Raw genomic sequence first — 24,305 nt, forward strand, 5'->3', positions numbered from 1 at the left:
TACTCCTCAAACCCCCAAATCAGTTCTAAAGCATTCCTAGTCTCTAGGCTACAGGCCACATTAGGCTTGAGGTCTGCAAGCTACAGATTGCTTAAGTGTAGCATAGATACTTACCTCCCCAGCACAAGGCGCGCATACTTCACAGTGGTGGAAATAAGGGGAGCAGCGCATCCGAGAGCAGTGACCTAAGACCAAATTGGGCCATTACTGTAAGGGGCCACTGCCTGGAGGACGCTAAATTGTATGGGGCTAATGGCTGGAGGACAATAAGTTGTGTGGAACAAAAAAGGGAGACATTAACTGTGTGGGGCCACTGCTGGGGGACATTCAATTGTGGAGTCATTACTGGGAGACGCTAAATTTTGTGGGACCACTGTTGGGAGGGGGGCTCACTGCTGGGGGACATTGGGGCTATTGCTAGGGGGTATTAAACTGTGTAAGACCACTTCTGGGGTACATTAAATTAATCAAATACGTAACCGAGTAACAATAATTTAGAATTGTATCAAATTTGAAAGGAATGCGGCCGTCAACTTCACATTTATTCTGTGTGTCCCAATTGCACGGCCGAGTTTGAGATGTCCTATTAAATAAATGCTAATTTCGGAAGACTTGGCTGGGTTGCAGACTAACAGCTGTAATGTTTACTACTCGCTACTCCCTAATGGAGGCGTTGGCAGAAGTTTTCTTAAACTGTCTATTAAAAAATATATGATACCTTGACCTTGGTAAGTTAATGTTTTTGTAATTGCTATTCTTTTTCCATCAGTGGAACACCTGTCTTCTATCACCGAAAAAAAGTAAGCGTTCTGTAAGATTATGAAATTTCGTTTGACCACTGTGACCCCTCCCCCCATACCATCACTTCTCATAATGGTTTTAAGTGAGAAGATGTATGGAACAACATTATGAGACATACGGAAACAAATTCTACAAGTCCGGAGGAATAGACCTCCACGTCTGTTAACTTTCATTGTAATTTCTATGACTTGGCTGCTGTCTTAAGATGCCTGCATATTTTAGAGAGTGTAAAGAGCAAGCTATCCTGCTTATTTTTGTGAAAATGTTACGGCCTTGACTGCTCTGTATACAAAATGGGAAGAGCACAAGTTATTACTCATCTCATCTGTCCTATATAACCTATGATGATCAAGCTTTGGGGACCGAGACACAGCGCAATGACCAAACAGGTGTCTGGAGTGCTAAGGGCAGGTGAGGTTTGTTTTTTTGTTTTTTTTATTACACCTGCCCCTTGGAGAGTGCCCAATTACTGATATCAGTGAAGGCTGGGACTACACAATGACTTTGGAGACTATATATATATATATATATATATATATATATATATATATATATATATATATGTATTAAATAGAGATGGAAAAGTTGGTTTGCAACTAATGAGATTCGACCAGAATATTCCAAATTAACCAAATAATTTGGGATTTGTCTTGGACAAACTAAAATGGCCCCACCAGTAAATTATTATACTCTGGGATTTCTTCAGAGCCCAGAGTATATTAGCTAGAGGCCCAGAGGAGATGACGACAATAAAAAAAAAAAAAAATGTATGCTCACCTACCGTTACCTCTTTTGGACTTCCTTTTTGTGTCCGCCACTTTGTGTCTTCTTTCTTGGGGTGTCTGGTTCTCTTCTGTGATGTCTTGATACTCGGCGTTTCCTTGTCACTGCTGAGGCCCAACCACAGGCCTTACAAGTGACCATCAGCGCATGACATCACGGAAGATCACTGAGAGGAGAATAGAGAGCAGCAGATACGGCGAGGTGGCCCAAAAGAGGTAACAGAAGGTGCATATAAATGCTTTTTCATTTTTGTCACCTCTCTTGGGCCTCCAGCTACCATACTATGGAGTCTGAAGAGATCCCAGACTATAATAATTTGACTTCTGATTCTATTTCAACAAGTTCAGACTGAACAGAAACAGTGACACAGGACAGAAAAACTCTTCTGAGGTTCTGATGCCCATCTTTAGTCTTGTGAAGTTCTGAGGCCCATTTAGTCTTCTGAGGCCCGTCTTTAGTCTTCTGAGGTTCTGAGGCCCATCTTTAGTCTTCTGAGGTTCTGAGGCCCATCTTTAGTCTTCTGAGATTCTGAGGCCCATCTTTAGTCTTCTGAGATTCTGAGGTCCATCTTTAGTCTTCTGAGGTTCTGGGGCCCATCTTTAGTCTTCTGAGGTTCTGGGGCCCATCTTTAGTCTTCTGAGGTTCTGGGGCCCATCTTTAGTCTTCTGAGGTTCTGAGGCCCATCTTTAGTCTTCTGAGGTCCTAAGTCCCATCTTTAGTATTAAGCAGGTGACTTCATCCCCTACATTTACATACTTTCAGTAGAAGTCATTTGATTGACTGGTCTATATTGAGAAACCGTAAAGCTGCATACCTAAAATAGTTGTCTTGGCATTGCATCAATATTTCCGAAACAACCTAAAAAATACTTGTTTTGTCCTTAGGAAGTGTATTATTTGGAGTGACTGTGAATTTTTAGAAAACATTTCTTAAGAAGTCTTTCATGTATGGTATAAGCCGAAGTCCACACAAAAGTGGGCACAGATCCAGAATAAACATCCTCAGTTCCCGTTGGCTGCGATTACTAAGCAACAGATTTACCTTCATTGCATTAGGATTCCAGGCACTAAGGTTTCTGTAACGTACATGACAGCAGATGAATCAATACTTTAAGCTAAAATTTGCAGGAAAGACCTGTGTATCAGGAATAGCAGCATTTTACTAGATAAGGTGTGACCCCTCCTGTCTTACATGTAATACCATGCAAATAGTTTGTAACGTCCTATCTCCTGGAGATGGACCATGGGCCATAGTCACAAAGGTCTGGGGTAAACCATACTGACTTTGATGGCAGAGTTTTCTAGGCATTCTCTGTGACCTGGGCCGAGGTCATTGTGTAGTGAGGGGAGTAGATACGATCTGAAATCACCTATTGCAACTGGTGGATTCTGTGTATCTTATATATCTAGCCATCTATCTATAAATATAAATAATATATACATTTTGAGAAGGTGATAGGCAAAGTGCTAGAGTCCTGCTATATCAGCCTCAGGTTTCTGACCTATGTGTGGTCTATTGCGGGTCTGGAGTAGGCTTAGGCCCCGGTGTAGATCCTTGGCTCATTACTGGCTTAAAAAAGGCTGAAGAGCTTGCACTTCAGGGCAAATCCAGGGAGTGACAGGAGGCGTCTGGGTGTGTCCTTTTACCTTGAGTCTGGTGAGACGGTATCATGCTTATTAGTTTATTCTTGTGACTGTTAGTAAGCCACACGTGTAGTTAGTTTATTATTATTGTTTAGTTAGTTTCTCAGACAAGCAGGATTTTGTTCATTCATTTTGTGCCTCATTTATTTTCCAGTTTGTTTTTCTAAATAAACCGGTTTCCTACACATTTTGAATCCCTGTCCTTGACTGGTTGGGTCCGTACCACTGCTGCTACTGAGCTACCTTCCTCACTGTGTGTATATATATATATATATATATATATATATATATATATATATATATATATATATATATATTAAGCCGATGGCTGGTCAGGTAATGGAGGGGGTGTACATCTCACCCAGACTACTAAGGTGGGTGAGGTGAGAGAACTCCAGAAAGAACATTTCTCAGCAGATAACTATTGTCTGCTGAGGGTTATTTCAAAGTTCCAGTTACTGGGGTGGATTTTTAGGAATGGCAGGTAGGATTGGCAGTGGGACCTGTCATTCCACCCCCCTCCAGTCCACACTTTGGGGTTTTTCCAGCAGCAACTCAGCTGCAGAGAGTCTCCTCGTCAAGGAGGCTTAAGAAGTTTCTCCAGCAGCAACACTTTGGCAGAGCTTGGCTGGAGAGCCAACAGAGAGGTCATATTTTTGGAGCTGTGTCCTGAATGATTCTACTGGCTTTTAGATTTCTGTTATTCTAGGTGAGGTAACCTATTCTATGTTTAACAAAAACAAATACCGAGCCGAATCTCGTGTATTATCACAAATAAATGGTGTAGTAAATAGGTACCAACAGGTGTCTGCTCACCTTGGTGGGTTGTGATGAGTCACAACAACCTGAAGAGCCTTAAACACCCGTAGGTCCCAATAGGAATTACTGTGGCAGCAGCTGCAAGAGCGTCTCAGGGATGTATAGTGAAACCGGCAGAACAAGGACCAACCCGAGGAACAAGTAAGGATCACAGCACTCACCCCAACAATTAAGGCAGTCTCCATCGGCACGTGCGAGCCCTCATGTCACTGAAGTGCGGTAAAGGATCCCCACTCCTCCTACTTCCACCTTGAGGTTTATAAAAAGGCAACTGGCGCTGGTATGGTTAAGCATTGAGCCATTTAGGCCAGGTAAGCTGCTCTGCTGACTTTTCTACTCTCCTGTTTCTTTTTTCTTTTTTCTGTGTGTGATATTATTATACGGGGCTCAGTATGTCTTGTACAGTGATATGTACTATTATCCTGGCCCTGATACAGAGAAACAGGAATGGTTCATTTCCCTATCAACTGGTGAATATTGGCTAATGGTAGAATCTGTAGCTAACTCAAATGTTGTTGTTTTGGACATTATTGGTATCCAAGGTAGCTACATTGTGGTACTGTATTTATTTATCTATTAATATATATCTATACTCAGTATACCCAGTATTTTAATCTGTGTGTTTCTATGTTTATTTCCAGTGTATCAAGACGATGCCTATTCTATGTTTAGTCAGAGCCTAGCCGGGCAGGTATTTATTTTTGTATTGTTTCCTTTTGTTGCTGCACTACCCTTTTTAAGTGAAAATAAAACTCTACCTTTGTTTTTGGACTAAAGAAACTGGACTTTTGTGTCTATGCCACCCCTCCTAGCAACCCCAGACCCTGACGATAGATAGATAGATAGATAGATAGATAGATAGATAGATAGATAGATAGATAGATAGATAGATAGAGTGAGAAGGCAGAGTTCTGGAGTCCAGATATATCATCCCCAGGTTTCTGACATATGTGTGGTCTAGGGCAGATCTGGAGTAGGCCCCAGCCCAGGTGTATATCCCTGTCTCATTACTGGGCCAGAAAAGGCCCTGGTCCTGCATTACAGTGCAGTTCTATGAGGTGAAAAGAGGTGCATGGTTCTGTCCTGTAACCCTGAATCCGGTGAGACAATATTGTGCCTGTTTTATTTGTGTGGCTGGAAGTAAGCCACATGTATAGTTAGGTTATCAGTTCTGTTAGTCGCTCAGACGAGCAGGGTTTTATTTTATTTTTGCCTAAAGTTAAGGCTGTATTTTGTTTTGCTCATTTTATACCTGAAGTCAAGGTTTATTTATTTTTCTGTTTTTTTCTAAATAAACCAGTTTGCTGCATATTTTGCATCCCTTTCTTGACTGTTTGGGTCCGCACCGCTACTGCTACCAAGCTAACTTCCCTACAAAGGTTATATTCACACATCTGCATTTTACATATGTATCCTGTCTGCATTTTTTGAAGACTGCCTATGGATCCGTTCACTTATGTTTTCATTCAAACTTCTTTTCTTTTTATCACAGATGCATCACATCATTGCAAGTCTACGTGTCAGTGACAATAAAAGTGAATGGCATCCATGTGTCATCACAACCGACAGTACGAGACAGTACGAGAAATTCAATGGAAAAAAAAGTGTAGCTATTTTTCACAGATGTGAACAAGGGTCAGCCAGGGACATACAGAGTGCCCACAAGTCAAGAGGTTTTTGACCTGCAGCATTGTCTGTAGTTAGGATGAAACAGTTACTGTGTCACAAGTAAACCAAAAACCAATGTCCTCGCTGAGACAAGTCATTACACCAAGACAGATTAATAGGAAATGTTTTTAGCAGAAGGGAAGCATGGCTTACTGCACAGAATGCACGTTTTCACATGAAGGAAGACACCAGGGACATTGAGTTGTAGGAAAGAGCTTGGGGTGAATTCAGTTTCTAGTTGGTCACACCACCAGATATTCCATGTAACATATCTTCGCCGGGAAGTAGGATTATTTTATAAAAAGACTTTAAAAATAGTAAAGTCATAAACAGGCAATAAATCTGAAAGCATTCCTTTAGGCTGGCATTGGACCTAGTATATGGAATAGACTGTGTAATTCCATATAGGCAATAAAATAGCATACCTTGTTTATTTTTTACTTCAGGAGCCTATGGGCAATGGACGTCACTACATACCTATTCAGTTGTATCTGTTGTAGGTATAGCTCCTGATGTATTACTTCAACCAGTAGTAAGCACGGGGGGCAAATGTATTACGACTGGCGTCTTGTATTAAGACGGGCATCAGGGGCATAACTACCAAGGTAGCAGCTGCCACAGGGCCCAGGACATTAGGGGACCCAGCAGACCCCTAATGTTTTTTTGGTTTTTATTTGTAATAGGCTGTTACCGTCAGCAGGTAATGGGTCCTATTTACTTAACGATCCTCGCTCCGGCCAACAGCACTTTGCCTTCTGCAGAGGCTGTGATCAGGAGCCAGGATCGATAAGTAAGGTTGTGGACCATAAACCCCACAAACACCACTATCATTATACTCGGGGGGGGGGGTCTTTTCGGACCCTGGAGTATATTGATCGGAGGTCTAGGAAAGGTAAGGGAGCATAAAAAACACTGTTACTTAAATCTCCTAGGCTCCGGAATGGTTCGCCTTATTTGAGGATGACCAACACATCATGATGCATCCTGACAGCAGCAAGGCTCAAGTGATGTCTCTTCCATCATTGAAGATTGCCGACATCAGCGGTGAGTGCGCTGGAGCTAAGGAGAGGTAAGTAACATTGTTTTTTATGTTTGTATCCTCCCTTGGGTCTCCATCATTATACTTTGGCGTCTGAAAAGACCCCAAAGTATAATAATTGTTCATGGGTGGTCCACAATGGGGCATAATACTGTGTGCAAGGGCCACTATGGGGCATAATACTTTGTTCAGGGGTCATAACGGGGCATATTACTGTGTACAGGGGCCACTATGAGGCATAATACTGTGTGCAGGGGCCACTATGGGGCATAATATTGTGTGTAGGGGCCACTATGGAGCATAATACTGTGTGTAAGAATGTGGTTTGTGTATGCGCATGTGGGGAGGGGGTCGGGTTGGTTATGGAAAGGTGGGGGCCATGTCAAACGTTCGCCTTGGGGCCCCGCCATTCCTAGCTACAGCACTGTCTGGCGTCATAAATCTGTTCACGGTGCTAGAATGGAAATTTACACCAGGTAAGAACTGGCTTCCATTCTAACTCACTCCAGGAGCTGGTCCTGATCCCCACCTTGCAACGCAGACATTCACAGAGTGTGGTGGACAAGACACAGATCAGGGCTTGGCGCAATCATCGCACAATCCCTCTACTCCCGAGGGCCCTAACATCTTCAGACTTTGTTCCTCTCTGGAGGAAAGCTTCTTCCCCATTACTTCCTCCCACCTAATGACAGAGGAATGTTGGGGACAAACTCCTTGGATAAAGAGTCTAGCAATTCTTGATGGCAGTCTATATGGCGAAAGTATTGCATTTGTTCTACAATATTAGAGGAGAACATCTGCCTTCAGAAGAATTAGGGTTAAGAACTAGTTTACAAAAGTTTTTCCATTGTAAACATCCTGTAAGTGATTTACAATTACAGAAATAGGTCTATGGTCTATGCATTTCCTCTACATTGTATACAATGGGCAAGGTTCTTATTCCCAGAATTAATTCATTTTTCTAGAAAATGTATGTGACAGCCGTAAAATAACTTACAAGAATTCTATATTCTGTGAAACTTGCGATTAAAGGGGTTTTCCAGGCCATTGAATGACTTTTTAAATCACTCACATATGAGCTAAAAGAAGATTCAACCTACAGATCACAAATATCTGAACTTTGGAAACATGCAGAATCACCATTGCTCTAAAACATATAGAGGTGGATTTATCAAGACTTGCATCTTGTACGTTGGTCGTGATAATCGTTGCACTGCCCCGTAACTCAGGCGTGTCCTCCACCAGGTCATGCGCCTGCACTGAAATCTACCCTAGGCAGGAAGCTGGCAACAGTGGTGTAAAAGTGCCATTTGCCATAATAAGAAATGAGTGAATATTCGATCTGCGTTGAATCCAGATTTGCTCACACTTCGTGGTAACGAATTGCATAGCTCCGATCAGGGGTTTTAACCCCTTGGATGCGTGATCAAACATGACTACAGCATCCAAGGGGTTCCACTATGCTACATGTCCCCCTTGGCATCCTCTGCGTTGAGATCTTTGGGTGATGTCATGATTAAAAATAAAAAAAATACTGATACTCACCTGTTCTGGGCTCAGCATCCACTCCAGAGCTCTTCCGGACGGTGACTGAGGTCCTGCTCCCCAGGTCTCACTGCTTGGGCCTGTGATTGGGGTGCAGCGTTTTTTTTTTTTACTGCAGCCACTACATGAATCCTTAGCCTGAACAAAGTCCAAGTCCCACCTTAATTAAATTAATTGCCCCCATATATTATGCCCCTGAATCACCCTGACATAAATACTACACCCCTAGTGACCCCTTATATAAATGGCTACCCCCTTGTAATGCCCTCTAATGGCCCTTATATAAATGACCCCCCATTGTCCTAATGCTCTCTAAAAACAAACATAAAAAAGTTATACTCAACTACCTGCTGAGTGGAGCCCTCACTGCAGCCGTCGCCTCTTCTCTTCTCTACTCTTCTCTAGGTGCAAGGTCCATGAATAGGACGTCTATAAGCTGATGCAGGAGGTGCAATGACGTCATTGCTCCGGCCTGTGCCCAACAGCAGGTGTGTTTTGTCTGCTCTCGGTGTCTTGTAAATCGAACGCCTGAAGTGGCGATTTACAAGACAAAGATGGATTTTAACTAGATTGGTGTCTGTAGACACCGATCTAGTTAAAAGTAAAGCATTAATGGCGGCTCCTGGGTGGGCCCCACAGAGTCAGTGAGTAGCCACCCCCTCTGTCCCCCCTGCTAAATAAGCCTCTGTATGGGGGTAAAGGACCCCAGACAGACTCTGTACAATCTGAGCACCTAATGGTTTTTTTTGTCTTCCTCTGGATCAACACTTTAGGGTTATAGGATGAACTTGATGTACTGGTTTCTTCGTCCAACCTCATCTACTATGTAACAATGTAACTGTGTGCTTTGACTTGTATGTGAGGCTTTACATTTACTTATTTTAATCTAAATAGATATCTTGTCTTTTTAATGGATTTTATGTCTATTGTGCATTACAGGACTCTCATCTAAAGGTTAAAATCCCAGCGACAATGAGATCATACAGCATGTTACTAAGTAGACGGTTCCTGATCTGAATGTTATTGCACTTCGCAGGAAATAACTTGTACTTCATTACATACACTTTACATAAATGCTTGAGATGCCACCGTTTTCAGAATAGTCATGTTCCTCATTTCTCCTATTAGCTGTATTATAATCCATTACATCCAGTTTAATAACTTTTATCTAGCACATGATTCAGTTCACTTATCACTGAGGAAAGAGGAAAAAGCCTCCAATTCTATTATTCTTGTTTTCTATGCATATAATTATGTTTTATCTAAGATGATTCGAAGTCATAAAGGATGATGCAGAATCCATATTTCATATTACAGACATTTATTTTCTTGTAAATTATAATATAAAATATAACTCTATGTCAAGGGCAGAATACTATCACCAACAAATATATGGCCGCCTTAAAGGGGATAGGTCCCAATATGACTTTATTAGACATGTCAACTCCTCCGGGGGTTCTCTGGATTTTCCCAGTTTTCAGGTCCCCTCACTTGGTCACCCCATGAATAGTCTCTTTCACTTGACTTGGTTGCAGGTCCTTTAGTATTCACTACTCTGTGCATTGAATATTAATGAGGAGGTGAAATTGAAAATTTTAAGGTGTTGTCCAGGAAATATAGTTTTTATAGTCACCTGTCCCCAGTGTCCCTCATCGCTGCAGTAGCCTCAGTGGCCTAAGGAAAGGAACCAGGACATCACTCACATACATCACTGGTGACGACTCGGGTCCTTTCCTTGGGCCACTGATTGACCTTAGTGGTCACGTGCGGTGAGGACTTCTCCCCTGGAAAGGGCCGGGACGCCATGGGCCTGGACAGTGCCCTTGGACACTGGACTGCCAATAACAGGTAAGTTTTTTATTGTTCACCTTCCTTGGCTTCCAGGAAACAAAAAAATGTATTATCAAGACAACTCCTTTAACTTTATTCTTTTGGGATTTGAACCCACCACCCAGAGTATACCAGGTTACTACTCTACTGACTGAGCCACAAACTCTATTAGCTAGTAAGAGGTTTTTTTCTTTTACCAAACTGCAACATTATTGTAATGTCCATGCATAATATATTGTACATAAAGAGATCTCTATATGTCAGTACATTGCATGCTGACCAGTGCCTGAGCAACAAAGGTCCTTGCATTTCAGTTCCTTCAAGGGTTTCACGTTTACTCTTCATTGATATTCAGTTTTGTGATTTTGGCTTGATTCCAGACATCGCTTACAGTACCCTCCCGATCTGCATTTCTCCCATGAATGATTTTTGGCTTCCCATAGCTTTGACAACTCTGCTTCTTCACTGACTGCCTCTGACGTTTTGGACCACACTTGATGATGCTTTTGTTTGACTTTCTGGTGCTTCAAACCAGCTTCTATCTAGCTTTTAGGTCAGCTGCCATCTAGACCAGGACTACTCTAGGAGGTAGCGACTAGGTGGCCCCTGCAGAAAAGACAAGATCACTGTAAAGGGGTTAAATGGTGAAAACCAGGGGATACTTAGGTAGATACATAGGTTATGGTCACCTGAATCAATCTATCTTGTTATGTATTGTACTTGCTCTACCACCTGTGAGAAGGTGACAGGCATAGTGCTGGAGTCCTATATCAGCCCCAGGTTTCTGACCTATGTGTGATCCAGGGCGGGTTTGGAATAAGCCTCAGCCCCAGGTTTGAGTCCTGGGCTCATACTGGGTCATAAAAGCCTACAGAACATGCATTTCAGTGCAGATCCAGAGAGTGAGAGGAGGTGCCTGGGTCTGTCCTGTTCCTCTGAGTCCAGTGAGATGGTATCATGCTTAGTGGTTTGTTCATGTGGTTTTTAGTAAGCCACACGTATAGATAGGTTACTTTTACTGTTTAGTTATTTGCTCAGACAAGCAGGATTTTGTTTCTTTTTATTTTATCTGAAGTTAAGGCTGTATTTTATTTTGCTCATTTTGTGCCTGAAGTCAAGGTTTATTTATTTTACTGTTCTTTCCTAAATAAACCAGTTTCCTGCATATTTTGCGTCCCTGTCTCTGGCTGGTTGGGTCTGCACTACTACTGTTACCTTCTCCACACACCCATTATACAGGGCTAATAGGGTTGAGCCTATCTTGAGATTTCAGGATCGATTTCTGATCGTGAAATTTGCTTGATCGCCGATCAGAATCCGATATTTTCCATTCCCGATTGTTTAACCCTAGGGGCTAACCATCACTGGACTTAGTTGACCCCTCCATGTGCTATGTGAACTGGCTTTGGATTGTGGACTGCAGATGTGCTGTTTCATCTTTTTCTTCTTTAATATTTTAATAAGTTAACAGGAATTCCGCGGAATAAATTATTCTAAATATATGTTCTGGTTTTCTTGAGTAACCCCCGTAGGACAGGTTTACGTGCACAAATGGTCATCTTCCAGCTTACAGTTTTATGTTATGCTAGGTGCCTGTAGTTCTGACTATTTTTATTCATTTTCTGTCTGTGTTCTAACGTTATACCCCAAGGGAATCACCAAAATAGCAAAATGATCCTTCCGAAACAAATATTTGAGTTTTCGTCAATGTGGTAAAATGAGAAGGAAGAAAACTAATGTCTCTTTAGTTATCCTGAACCAAAGTCTGGGCCTGTTCCAAAGTTCAGTCTGTCCACACTTGAAGCCAAGTGGGAAAAGTCTGGTACAGAAGTCACCAAACAAAGATGGCACGGGCCCTATTTACTTACCGATCCTGGCTCCTGCACACAGCAGTTCTCCTTCTGCAGAGGCAGCTGTAAGCAGGACCCGGGTTCGGTAAGTGAGGCTGTGGGCCCACGAATCCCAAAAACACTATCATTATACTTGGGGGTCTTTTCAGACCCCTGAGTATAATGATCGGAGGACTGGGAGAGGTGAGGGAACATAAAAAACACAGTTACTTACCTCTCCTGGCTCCAGCAGACTTCAGGCCTACGAGTATGATGCCCGAGATGGCATGTGGGCCAGGGCTTGCAAGCCCTGGCTCAAGTGACATCTAGTCCATCATTGAAGATGACAGACATCTATGGTGAGTGCGCCAGAGCCCAGGAGAGGTAAGTAACAGTGTTTTTTATGTTTGTATCCTCCCCTGTGTCTCTGATTAATATACTCTGGGGTCTGAAAAGACCCCAGAGTATACTATTTGTTCATGGGTAGTCCACAATGGGGCATAATACTGTGTGCAAAGGCCACTATGGGGCATAACACTGTGTACAGGGGCCACTGTGTAGCATAATAGTGTGTGCAGGGGCCACTATGGGGCATAATACTGTGTGTAGGGGCCACTATGGGACATAACACTGTGTACAGAGGCCACTGTGTAGTATGATACTGTGTACAGGGGCCACTATGCAGCATAATACTGTGTGCAGGGGTCACTATGCAGCATAATACTGTGTGCAGGGGTCACTATGCAGCATAATACTGTGTGCAGGGGTCACTATGCAGCATAATACTGTTTGCAGGGGTCACTATGCAGCATAATACTGTTTGCAGGGGTCACTATGCAGCATAATACTGTGTGCAGGGGCCACTATGCAGCATAATATAAGGGTCACTATGGGCATAATTGTACGTGCAGGAATGTGGGTGGGGGAGAATTGGTTGGTCGGGGTCTTCAAGGGGGGCTTGGTCGGGGTCTTTGGGATGGGTGGCACAAGTCAAAATTATTATTTCACAAACGGACACTCCCTACATCACCTGAAACAATGTGCATCATTCATAAAGACATAGAGGACAGCTCCCGGGAAGGTTATAAGGTCAGCTCTTGTGCAAGACTCAAGTTTACACAACATCTAGTCAAGCTATTAGGCAGACAACCAGTTTGTTCTGTTAGTGTATCTATGGGAATCTTTACCATATTGACCCTTAGAGGGCATTAGCATTGACTACAGCTACTTAGCTAGGCAGGTAGTCCCCTGAATCTTTTGGTCTGCAAGACGAAGGGTACATAAGGACAGCGGACATAAGCCGGGTCTTCTTAGAGTGAGTGTAACTCTGGACACCTGGCACCCTGGCCCATTATTTGACCCCGGTATGAATATGGTAAGACTGGTTTTATAATATTCTATCTGAGTACACAGGAATTGTATTTCTGTTCTGCTGTGAATTGAATTGTAAATGTAACTATACTCTATGGATTTTGGCAGATCTGGAGTGCGCCATCATGTTTACTACATGTACATTAAATGTTCTATTTTAGGGAGGGATTCTTGCTATTTATAATATGTTTTTTGGGATTAATTAAGTATTGATTTGGTTGACAACCTGATTCTTGCTGCTTTTTTCAATAACCCATAGGAAAGCAGAACGAGGATAAATCCATCTTTCCTTACTTGCCCTATTTGCTTGGCCTTAGGGGTTAATGAGGTCTTGGGATCGCCATCTCTAGTGTAAGATGGTTGGCACATCAAAGATTTTAGTCCAACATGGGCATTTCTGGTTTAACTGGTTTCCGGGCCAGCTTTATGTCTCCATTCACATCATACAGGGATATAACCCAGGTTGTGCAAAACAGGTCCACCATTAAAACAAATCAGCTGTTACAAAACTACAACTCCCAGCATGCATACTCGCTCTGTTGTTCTAGGAACTCCGATGGAAGTGAATGGAGCATGATGGGAGTTGTAATTTCACAGCAGCTGAAGAGCGAAAGGTTCCCTACTCCTGACCTCGCACCTCAAAACCAAACCAGAACTTTTGGCTGTGTCTCCCCAGGCCCTTGGTCCAGCCTGTTTTCCCTAGAGTAGGAACAATATAGAAAAGCTTCACTTCCATACCACCCAGGGAAGGGAAATTCTTCAATTTTATGGTCATATGGGATTCTTAGAGATTTCCTCATGCATGCACTGACCAAGCCTGCTTCTTTGTTTCTGCACATGACTATAACCTGGAAGCAATAAGGAAATCATGACTGGGTTTCTTACAAGTACCAGATCATAGAAAGCTCCTACATTAATGCTCGTATCGAATGATTATTATTATTATTATTATTATTATTATTATTTCATTCCATCATATTAAAACACTTGGAAGAAAACAATCCCTTGGAAGCTTTTACACATTATGAACCACGCATATGCCTTCTTATTTGTAGCATGAGATTAGACCGTATTTACTGATCCCTGCTACTGCCCATGGTTACCTCCGCTCAGGGCCGCCATCAGGAATTTTGGGGCCCCATACAGCCTAAGTGTCTGCCCCCCCCCCCCCCCCCGCCATTTTAAGACAAAAGGGAAGAGACACCGAGTGCTCTAAGCGTAGTATTGATATTAATTTCGTAAAATTGCAATAGAAATAAATAATACCAGTAAACCTCTCACCTGAAGACTGTATGTCTTTAGTGTCACATTAGAGTGAAAAAACCAGGTGGGAGTGGCAGCGAGACCAACAGGGGCACCGGAAACGGGAGAAAAAAATGGATTACTGAAAGAGGCAGAGGTCTGCGCTCACTGGTATATCTTGTAATACAGCCAGAAGTCAAGGTAGTAAAAGATGAATTTATTGAAAAATAAAAGGCACAACGTGTTTCGGACCTCCACGGGTCCTTTCTCAAGTGCAGTTTTTGCTAAAAGAAATATATATACAAAAAGTAATAAAATGTAAGTATAAAATGTACAAATAGTGCAAAAGATAAATAAAATAAAATGCCAAATCAACAGGTACACAAAAGACCCATTGTAAATAACACTTGCATCACTAGAATAGAAGCAATGATACATATGTCTCTTGGGTTATTACAATTTGCAATTTACATGGAGTGATATACACCTCAAAAAGTGGTAATACGAATCCCTTTAAAAGGTAAATATGTATGCAGGTAAGTACAACAACCCAACTGCAGCAGAAAAATAAAACAATGACTGTTGATCACAGTGCAAACATAGTTGAGAAACACTTGTCTAATGTCCCTTTAGTGTGTTACAGTGAATATCTGCTAGTGTATAGATACTCTCTCACTTGGAGGGTCATTGTAAGCCGCATGTATACACTAAGCGATTACATAAAGAAACATTGTAACTAAAGCCCCCATAGAGAGCGTGATGTCTTACCTGAGTCAGCCGGGCTGGATGCATGTTTGCCCGACTGATACTCAGCTCTTTTAACCGTTCCCCGTGCGTGTCATGGCGTGTGGGCACTAGACAGCGCCTGCGCCAGTCACGGCGTACACACGCACAAGCACGTCATAACCCTGGAGGAAAATGAGGTAAGTGCGCATGACCCTCCAAGTGAGAGAGTATCTATACACTAGTCATTTGCCTCTGAAGAACCCTCGGGGGGACAGGTGTTTATAATAGCAGATATTCACTGTAACACACTAAAGGGACATTAGACAAGTGTTTCCCAACTATGTTTGCACTGTGATCAACAGTCATTGTTTTATTTTTCTGCTGCAGTTGGGTTGTTGTACTTACCTGCATACATATTTACCTTTTAAAGGGATTCGTATTACCACTTTTTGAGGTGTATATCACTCCATGTAAATTGCAAATTGTAATAACCCAAGAGACATATGTATCATTGCTTCTATTCTAGTGATGCAAGTGTTATTTACAATGGGTCTTTTGTGTACCTGTTGATTTGGCATTTTATTTTATTTATCTTTTGCACTATTTGTACATTTTATACTCACATTTTATTACTTTTTGTATATATATTTCTTTTAGCAAAAACTGCACTTGAGAAAGGACCCGTGGAGGTCCGAAACGCGTTGTGCCTTTTATTTTTCAATAAATTCATCTTTTACTACCTTGACTTCTGGCTGTATTACAAGATATACCAGTGAGCGCAGACCTCTGCCTCTTTCAGTAATCCCCGCCATTTTAAAACGACCTTATTTTGCGACACACCAATTCTGTATTACATTTCCCTTTATTTAGCAGCATTACAAGGCTTAATCAGATTCTATTTGCAGGTACAATCTGCTACGTGTGTCAGCGCCTATAGAGAGCCAGCACCATTTATAAGAGCCCTCCTAATAAATCCTCAGGGCTTATTCACATTGCGTTTTTGGCCTCCCTTGCCGGGATACGTTGGTAACCAGTCAGAATCAGCTGTCAACTTATCCCTGCACGAAGAACTGGCCATTAAAAAAAAGGGGGGCCTGCAGTTCTCCGTGCAGGGATAAGTGGGGAGCTGATTGTGACTGGTTACCAACGTATCCCGGCAAGGGAGGCCAAAAACACAACGTGAATACTCCTTTAAAGTGAAAGTCCCACCCCCAAACAGGCTGCTATGCTAGTAGTATAGCCGACTACATCATTATTATTCTCCAGCTAAAAACTTATATATTATATATTATTGCCCCAGTTCCCTCTCCGCAGTGCCGCACACCCGATGTCCCAACAATCCCCCCCGTCCACCTTCTAACATCTTTCCATTGCCCCCTGTACCCATACCTCCCAACTTTTGAAGAACCAAAAGAGGGATAAAATGTGCGGAGAGCTCAGCTTCTCTCCTCTATCATATAACCTATATATCACAGAGCTCAGCTTCTCTCCTCTATCATATAACCCTATATATCCCAGAGCTCAGCTTCTCTCCTCTATCATATAACCCTATATATCACAGAGCTCAGCTTCTCTCCTCTATCATATAACCCATATATCACAGAGCTCAGCTTCTCTCCTCTATCATATAAACCTATATATCACAGAGCTCAGCTTCTCTCTCTATCATATAACCCTATATATCACAGAGCTCAGCTTCTCTCTCTATCATATAACCCTATATATCACAGAGCTCAGCTTCTCTCCTCTATCATATAACCCTATATATCACAGAGCTCAGCTTCTCTCCTCTATCATATAACCTATATATCACAGAGCTCAGCTTCTCTCCTCTATCATATAAACCTATATATCACAGAGCTCAGCTTCTCTCTCTATCATATAACCCTATATATCACAGAGCTCAGCTTCTCTCTCTATCATATAACCCTATATATCACAGAGCTCAGCTTCTCTCCTCTATCATATAACCTATATATCACAGAGCTCAGCTTCTCTCCTCTATCATATAACCTATATATCACAGAGCTCAGCTTCTCTCTCTATCATATAACCCTATATATCACAGAGCTCAGCTTCTCTCCTCTATCATATAACCCTATATATCACAGAGCTCAGCTTCTCTCCTCTATCATATAAACCTATATATCACAGGGCTCAGCTTCTCTCCCCTATCATATAACCCTATATATCACAGAGCTCAGCTTCTCTCTCTATCATATAACCCTATATATCACAGAGCTCAGCTTCTCTCCTCTATCATATAACCTATATATCACAGAGCTCAGCTTCTCTCCTCTATTATATATCCCTATATATCACAGAGCTTAGCTTCTCTCCTCTATCATATAACCCTATATATCACAGAGCGCAGCTTCTCTCCTCTATTATATATCCCTATATATCACAGAGCTTAGCTTCTCTCCTCTATCCTATAACCCTATATATCACAGAGCTCAGCTTCTCTCCTCTATCATATAACCCTATATATCACAGAGCTCAGCTTCTCTCCTCTATCATATAAACCTATATATCATAGCGCTCACCTTCTCTCCATCTATCGTTTCCGTCTTTCAGATGGGTTTGCTTAAAGATTTTGATGCGTGCAGTATTAGATGAGTTAATTTTGATACAAAGTAAAGGAATCACATGGTATAGTCAATGCGAATATAACAGGTGGTATCTTTTATAAAAGGCTTTGCTAATTAAAAATGAGTATTAGAAAGTACACATATTGTAAAGTGGCCAATGTAGGGAACAGACAGATAAGAAGACCTTGAGAATTACATCATCAAGATATTGAGAACATGGCTGATGTTTTCCTTATGTTCTAGACTGCTTTCATATGGTTTTTCAACAGATGGTCTAGACCAATTGTCATAGGAATTTAACATCACATTAGTCACCATCTTATATTCCTCCTCAAAGGACCATAGGGTAAATATCAGAAAGCAGCATGGAAGAAAAGTTGGATGGAACATCAGTAACTTCACTGTAGGAGTGACATTTATGTTTCAGGGAATATAGTTTTGACAGATGGTTTACTACAGTAGCCTAGATGTGGCACTAACACTAACACAGTAACAAAACAGATAAGGTTGGATAAAGACTCAAGCCCATTAAGTCCAACCTATAAACTTACCAAGTTGGTTCAGAGAAAAAAAAGTGGATTGCTAACTCCTATAACTTGTGTAAGGATACCCAGGTTACTCTTGAAATTGTAGAACTTATCCCCTAGATTTTTTTTTTGTACACTAGAAGTAAAAAATGTTATCTTCTATGTGTAATAAAACAAACAAGAGTGCATGTTAATCGAGGAGTTGCTTGTGTGGGGATGGTAGCTCGGTAGCAGCAATGGTGTGGACCCAACCAGTGAGAGATGGACACAATGTCTGGTGCAAACAGGTTTATTTGTAAAAACAGCGACATAAATAAACCTTCACTTCAGGTACAGAATAAGCCATATGAAATACAGCCTTAATTTCAGGCAAAAACGTCAAACAAAACCCTGCTCGTCCGAGCACTAACTAAACCATAAAAAAACTAACTATACATGTGGCTACTACCAACCACAAAAATAAACAAAATAGCACAGTAAGGTTTCACTACATTCTCAGTATTTCAAGACAGACCCAGGCGCCCCCTCTCGCCCCCAGGATCTGCCCTGAAGTGCAACCTCTGCAGCCTTTTATGGCCCAGTAACAAGCCCAGGAGCTACACCTGGGCTGAGGCCTGCACAAGACCTGCCCTGGACCACAAATGTCAGAAACCTGGGGAGAGCGAGAGATATACCTCCATTCCAGCACTCTGCCTTTCACCTTCTCACTCCTGTTACTTGCAAATGTGCTGGGCTGTTTTCAGAACTCAATTAGAAGTGAATGGTGAGAGCCACACACACAACCTCTCTGTTGACAGCAGCCATGGAGCCAAGCAGGATGGGAGGACCCCATAAGTGGGACTTGCATCTAATAGTAAATTATGGCATATCCTAAGTCTAAGATAAGCGTTATTCTTGTTATATGTAACTAGCTAAAAAAAATTGAAAAGTCATTGCTTCAATGAGAATTGCTACTAATCTGAAATAATAATATTTCCGTAAAAGTTAAATGGCCACAGGGGTGTTTTACAATTAAAAACACAGAACACAATGTGGGAATTATTCATGTCAGAACCTCACCCTTGGTGGAATAAAAATAAGAACAATATAATAGTGTGTGGGAAAATAGTCCATTTTTGGTATAACTTGGGTGCCAACCAGACTTTTGGATTCTTAAAGTGTACCTTGAGCTATAAACAACTTTTCATAAATGAATAGTACATGATAACATATGAAACTTTGTAATATGTCTTAGCAAAGGAATTTGTTTTCTTCTCCACCTTTCAGGCAGTTACTTTCTCCATATTAGCTTATGAAGAGAGAAATGGGAGAGATAGAAAGACACTCAAATAATTGCTGCAGTTACTCTGTTATTCCTTGCTTTTTTAATACTGCTAGGTTACGCTGGGTTCACACCTGCGTCTGGGGTCTCCGTACTATGGTTTCCGTCTTCTGCATGGCAGAAGACGGAAACCATAGATCGGGTCCGGCCGTGCGCGGCGGTGAGCGTTTTAGGCTCTCCGCCGCGAAACCGGATTTTTTTATCCGGACACAGAGTACTGCATGTCCGACTCTGTGTCCGGATTATAAAACCCGGTTTCGCGGCGGAGAGCGCAAAACGCTCACTGCCGCGCACGGCCGGACAGCTTTCTCACCCATTCAAATGAATGGGTGAGAAAGTCTCCTGCAGGCTTCCGTCTCCTGCATCTGTTTTATGCAGGAAACGGAAACCTGCAATAAGGACCGACGACGCAGATGTGAACGAGCCCTTATAGATAAGTGGTGTTAGTACACAGAACTTTTCCATAGAGTTGTATGTGTGAGGCTGAATACGGGGATGCATATAACGTAAACAAGATGTCAGATTAAAGAGGACCTTTCATCAGATTGGGCACAGGCAGTTCTATATACTGCTGGAAAGCTGACAGTGCACTGAATTCAGTGCACTGTCAGCTTTCCCGATCTGTGCCCCGGGTAAAGCACTAGCGCTTTACAGTCAGAAGGGAGTTCCTGACAGTTAGCCAGGGACGCTCTTCTGCCCAGCAGCGCCTATCATGCTTTACAGTGAGAGTGGGGAGGAACGCCCCCTCCCCTCCTGATAGTGCTCGTCTATGGACGAGCACTGTGGGCATAGGGAGGGGGTGTTCCTCCCCGCTCACACAGTACAGCACGATAGGTTCTGCTGGGCAGAAGGGCGTCCCTGGCTAACTGTCAGAAATGCCCTTCTGACTGTAAAGCGCTACAGTACCGTCCCGATAGTGCTTTACCCGGGGGCACAGATCGGGAAAGCCGACAGTGCACTGAATTCAGCGCACTGTTGGCTTTCCAGCAGTATATAGAACTGCCTGTGCCCGATCTGATGAAAGATCCTCTTTAAATATAAGAAACACATAATGTCGTTTAAAGGAAGCATGCCACATGAAAATGCTGCTCAATTTGTACTTCCGTGAACTGGAAGCGAAACATTTACACTTTTGGAAAATTCAGGTCAAATCCAATTTAATTTGAAACAACTTTGGTCATCTCTAGTGGAGATATGTCAAGACCTCATTCGTGTCATGTGACTTTGCCAACTTCTGGAAACAGATCTTTGTACTCTGTCTCCTGGTTTCAAGTCAAGGCCTAGTGCCTTGTCATTACTCTACTTGTCTCGTGGTTCCATTTGAGGCCCACTCCTAGTTACATCTGCACCACCAGTGCCATGTTCTGCCTGTGCCATTTTGTTTCTGGACCATTACCAAGGTTGTTTTTGGCTCCTAGCTGGTTACGGTTTAGGCATCCAATATTTTACTGAGCTTTAGGCTGCTTTATGAGAACTTTACTTGACTTTTATTGTGTTTTGGCAGTTGTTAATAAAACAATGTTGCACGATGGACTTCGCGGCTAGTACTGTGCACTGACTAAACCAGGTATACAAAGAGACAAACTTATCCCACTTACAACATAAACCAAACAAAAAGATTTCAGTGAAAGTAGAAACACACGAAGGCGATAAATCCACGTACTGTAACAATGCATTACAGAATAGCAAGATCAAAGAAAGCAAATGAACTTTTTGGCTCTTCTAGATAAACCCTTTTAGGTCTCCAAAAGTGTGACAAATGATATCCAGGGCATTACATTCATTGGAAAGAATATCTAGTGATGATCGTGTGTCTTCAGGGATCGCACATACCGCAGATGTGGATGTCTTCCAACCCATACAAACCAGTCCGAGTGGGATGTCATCTAGCCGCAAAGCGCATGAAATACTGACTAAGTCTGAAGTTTCAAGAGATCATAAGAAATTACTTGAAACAATTCAAGAAAGTCTAATTATTTACTGGACTGAATTAACCATTGAGTAGTTACCACCACAATATCACAGCTACTGAACAATAAGAAACTTGCAACGTCAGAATCACAACATGTTCAAATTCTGTAAATGTGCCAGTGCCTAGAAGGGAAGTCCTGAGCAGTTCCCGCACTAGAGACTATGCAGTAGTGAGTTACAAGTTAACCCTATTGCTGCTGTATTGTGTGAAGTGTTCCTGTACCAGTTATTGCTGTGTAATTGCTAGTCACGTATTTGTTATCTGCTCTTGTTAGCCTGTTCTGCAAAGAGACTCTTGATATAAATGGTAACTACTAGAAATTGCCAAGAGAGATGACTTGTGAGAGGAAAAGGAGACTCCCTCCCTACAGGTGTGTCACTGAAGATGAGGCACTACAGACATGTTAAGTGATATTTGCTGTTTGTGAGTGTTTTTCTGAGTGCCTTATTAGACTCACCAGTAAATCATTATATACTGAAGTATCAAACTTGGCATTATTCAGTTTCGAAGAAATATAGCTCAGGCAACCTAATAACAATGGACAAATATACACTCACCGGCCACTTTATTAGGTACACCATGCTAGTAACGGGTTGGACCCCCTTTTGCCTTCAGAACTGCCTCAATTCTTCGTGGCATAGATTCAACAAGGTGCTGGAAGCATTCCTCAGAGATTTTGGTCCATATTGACATGATGGCATCACACAGTTGCCGCAGATTTGTCGGCTGCACATCCATGATGCGAATCTCCCGTTCCACCACATCCCAAAGATGCTCTATTGGATTGAGATCTGGTGACTGTGGAGGCCATTGGAGTACAGTGAACTCATTGTCATGTTCAAGAAACCAGTCTAAGATGATTCCAGCTTTATGACATGGCGCATTATCCTGTTGAAAGTAGCCATCAGATGTTGGGTACATTGTGGTCATAAAGGGATGGACATGGTCAGCAACAATACTCAGGTAGGCTTTGGCGTTGCAACGATGCTCAATTGGTACCAAGGGGCCCAAAGAGTGCCAAGAAAATATTCCCCACACCATGACATCACCACCACCAGCCTGAACCGTTGATACAAGGCAGGATGGATCCATGCTTTCATGTTGTTGACGCCAAATTCTGACCCTACCATCCGAATGTCGCAGCAGAAATCGAGACTCATCAGACCAGGCAACGTTTTTCCAATCTTCAATTGTCCAATTTCGATGAGCTTGTGCAAATTGTAGCCTCAGTTTCCTGTTCTTAGCTGAAAGGTGTGGCACCCGGTGTGGTCTTCTGCTGCTGTAGCCCATCTGCCTCAAAGTTCGACGTACTGTGCGTTCAGAGATGCTCTTCTGGCTACCTTGGTTGTAACGGGTGGCTATTTGAGTCACTGTTGCCTTTCTATCAGCTCGAACCAGTCTGGCCATTCTCCTCTGACCTCTGGCATCAACAACGCATTTCCGCCCACAGAACTGCTGCTCACTGGATGTTTTTTCTTTTTCGGACCATTCTCTGTAAACCCTAGAGATGGTTGTGCGTGAAAATCCCAGTAGATCAGCAGTTTCTGAAATACTCAGACCAGCCCTTCTGGCACCAACAACCATGCCACGTTCAAAGGCACTCAAATCACCTTTCTTCCCCATACTGATGCTCGGTTTGAACTGCAGGATATTGTCTTGACCATGTCTACATGCCTAAATGCACTGAGTTGCTGCCATGTGATTGGCTGATTAGAAATTAAGTATTAACGAGCAGTTGGACAGGTGTACCTAATAAAGTGGCCGGTGAGTGTATGTATCAATGGTTCAGAAATGTTTCCAATCATCTTTAATGTCTCTGCCTGTTCGGGTCTCTGCACCACCCTCTGCTTGCACGCTGTAGCACAGGAGGTGTGTTCAGTTTGATTGTTTGCATAGGTTTTTTTTGTTGCTCTGTGTGAACATTGTCCTATTACCTATTTTCTGTAATTGAATTTCTGCCACACCCATCTCCTGTACTTTGTTTCCCTCTGTTCTTCAAATAGTTAATATTAGCTTTGCCTGTGGGATTGACAGCCTGTCTACCAGTCAAGTCTAGGGCGGGTCCTGGGCTTACTGTATACAGGTTTGTAGGTTATTTTGACTCTGTCCTTAGACTTTGTCCCTATTGTATTAATGACCTCTGACCTTTTGCTTCCCTTGTGACTTCTCTTTTGGATTATGATTTGGTACTGCTTTGTCTCTCAGGCTTTGACCCTTAGCTTGCTGACTTCTCTTCTGTGTTGTTGTTTGTTTTTTTTTAATGTAGATTGTGAGCCCCACTTAGAGCTCACAATGTACATTATTACCTATCAGTATGTCTTTGGAATATGGGATGGAAATCCATGCAAACACGGGGAGAACATACAAACTACTTGCAGATGGTTTTTTGCCCTTGGCGGGATTTAAACACTAGGACTCCAGCACTGCAAGGCTGCAGTGCTAACCACTGAGCCACCGTGTGGCCCCCTTCTGTGTTTTTTTTTTGTCCTGTCTTGTTCTATTGTGACACCTATTTCAGAAAAGGGACCGTCGCCAAGTTGCTCCTGTCACTAGGACAGTGTGGCAAGCAGTTAGGGGCAGGGGCTGGATCAAGTTTAG

The 24,305-nt window shown here is 42.4% G+C and overlaps 1 protein-coding gene across 1 annotated transcript in view; it reads right to left on the minus strand.

Moving 5' to 3' along the window:
- Positions 1-15,416, minus strand: part of LPAR4 (lysophosphatidic acid receptor 4) — a 169,930-nt gene extending 154,514 nt beyond the window's left edge. The window contains exon 1 of the mRNA XM_075259005.1: positions 15,339-15,416. The gene's annotated coding sequence lies outside the window, so the exon portion shown is untranslated. The remainder of the gene's footprint in view (positions 1-15,338) is intronic.
- Between the last annotated feature and the right edge of the window lie 8,889 nt (positions 15,417-24,305).

The sequence above is a fragment of the Leptodactylus fuscus genome, chromosome 11 (genome assembly GCF_031893055.1).
Source record: "Leptodactylus fuscus isolate aLepFus1 chromosome 11, aLepFus1.hap2, whole genome shotgun sequence".
Lineage (NCBI taxonomy): Eukaryota > Metazoa > Chordata > Amphibia > Anura > Leptodactylidae > Leptodactylus > Leptodactylus fuscus.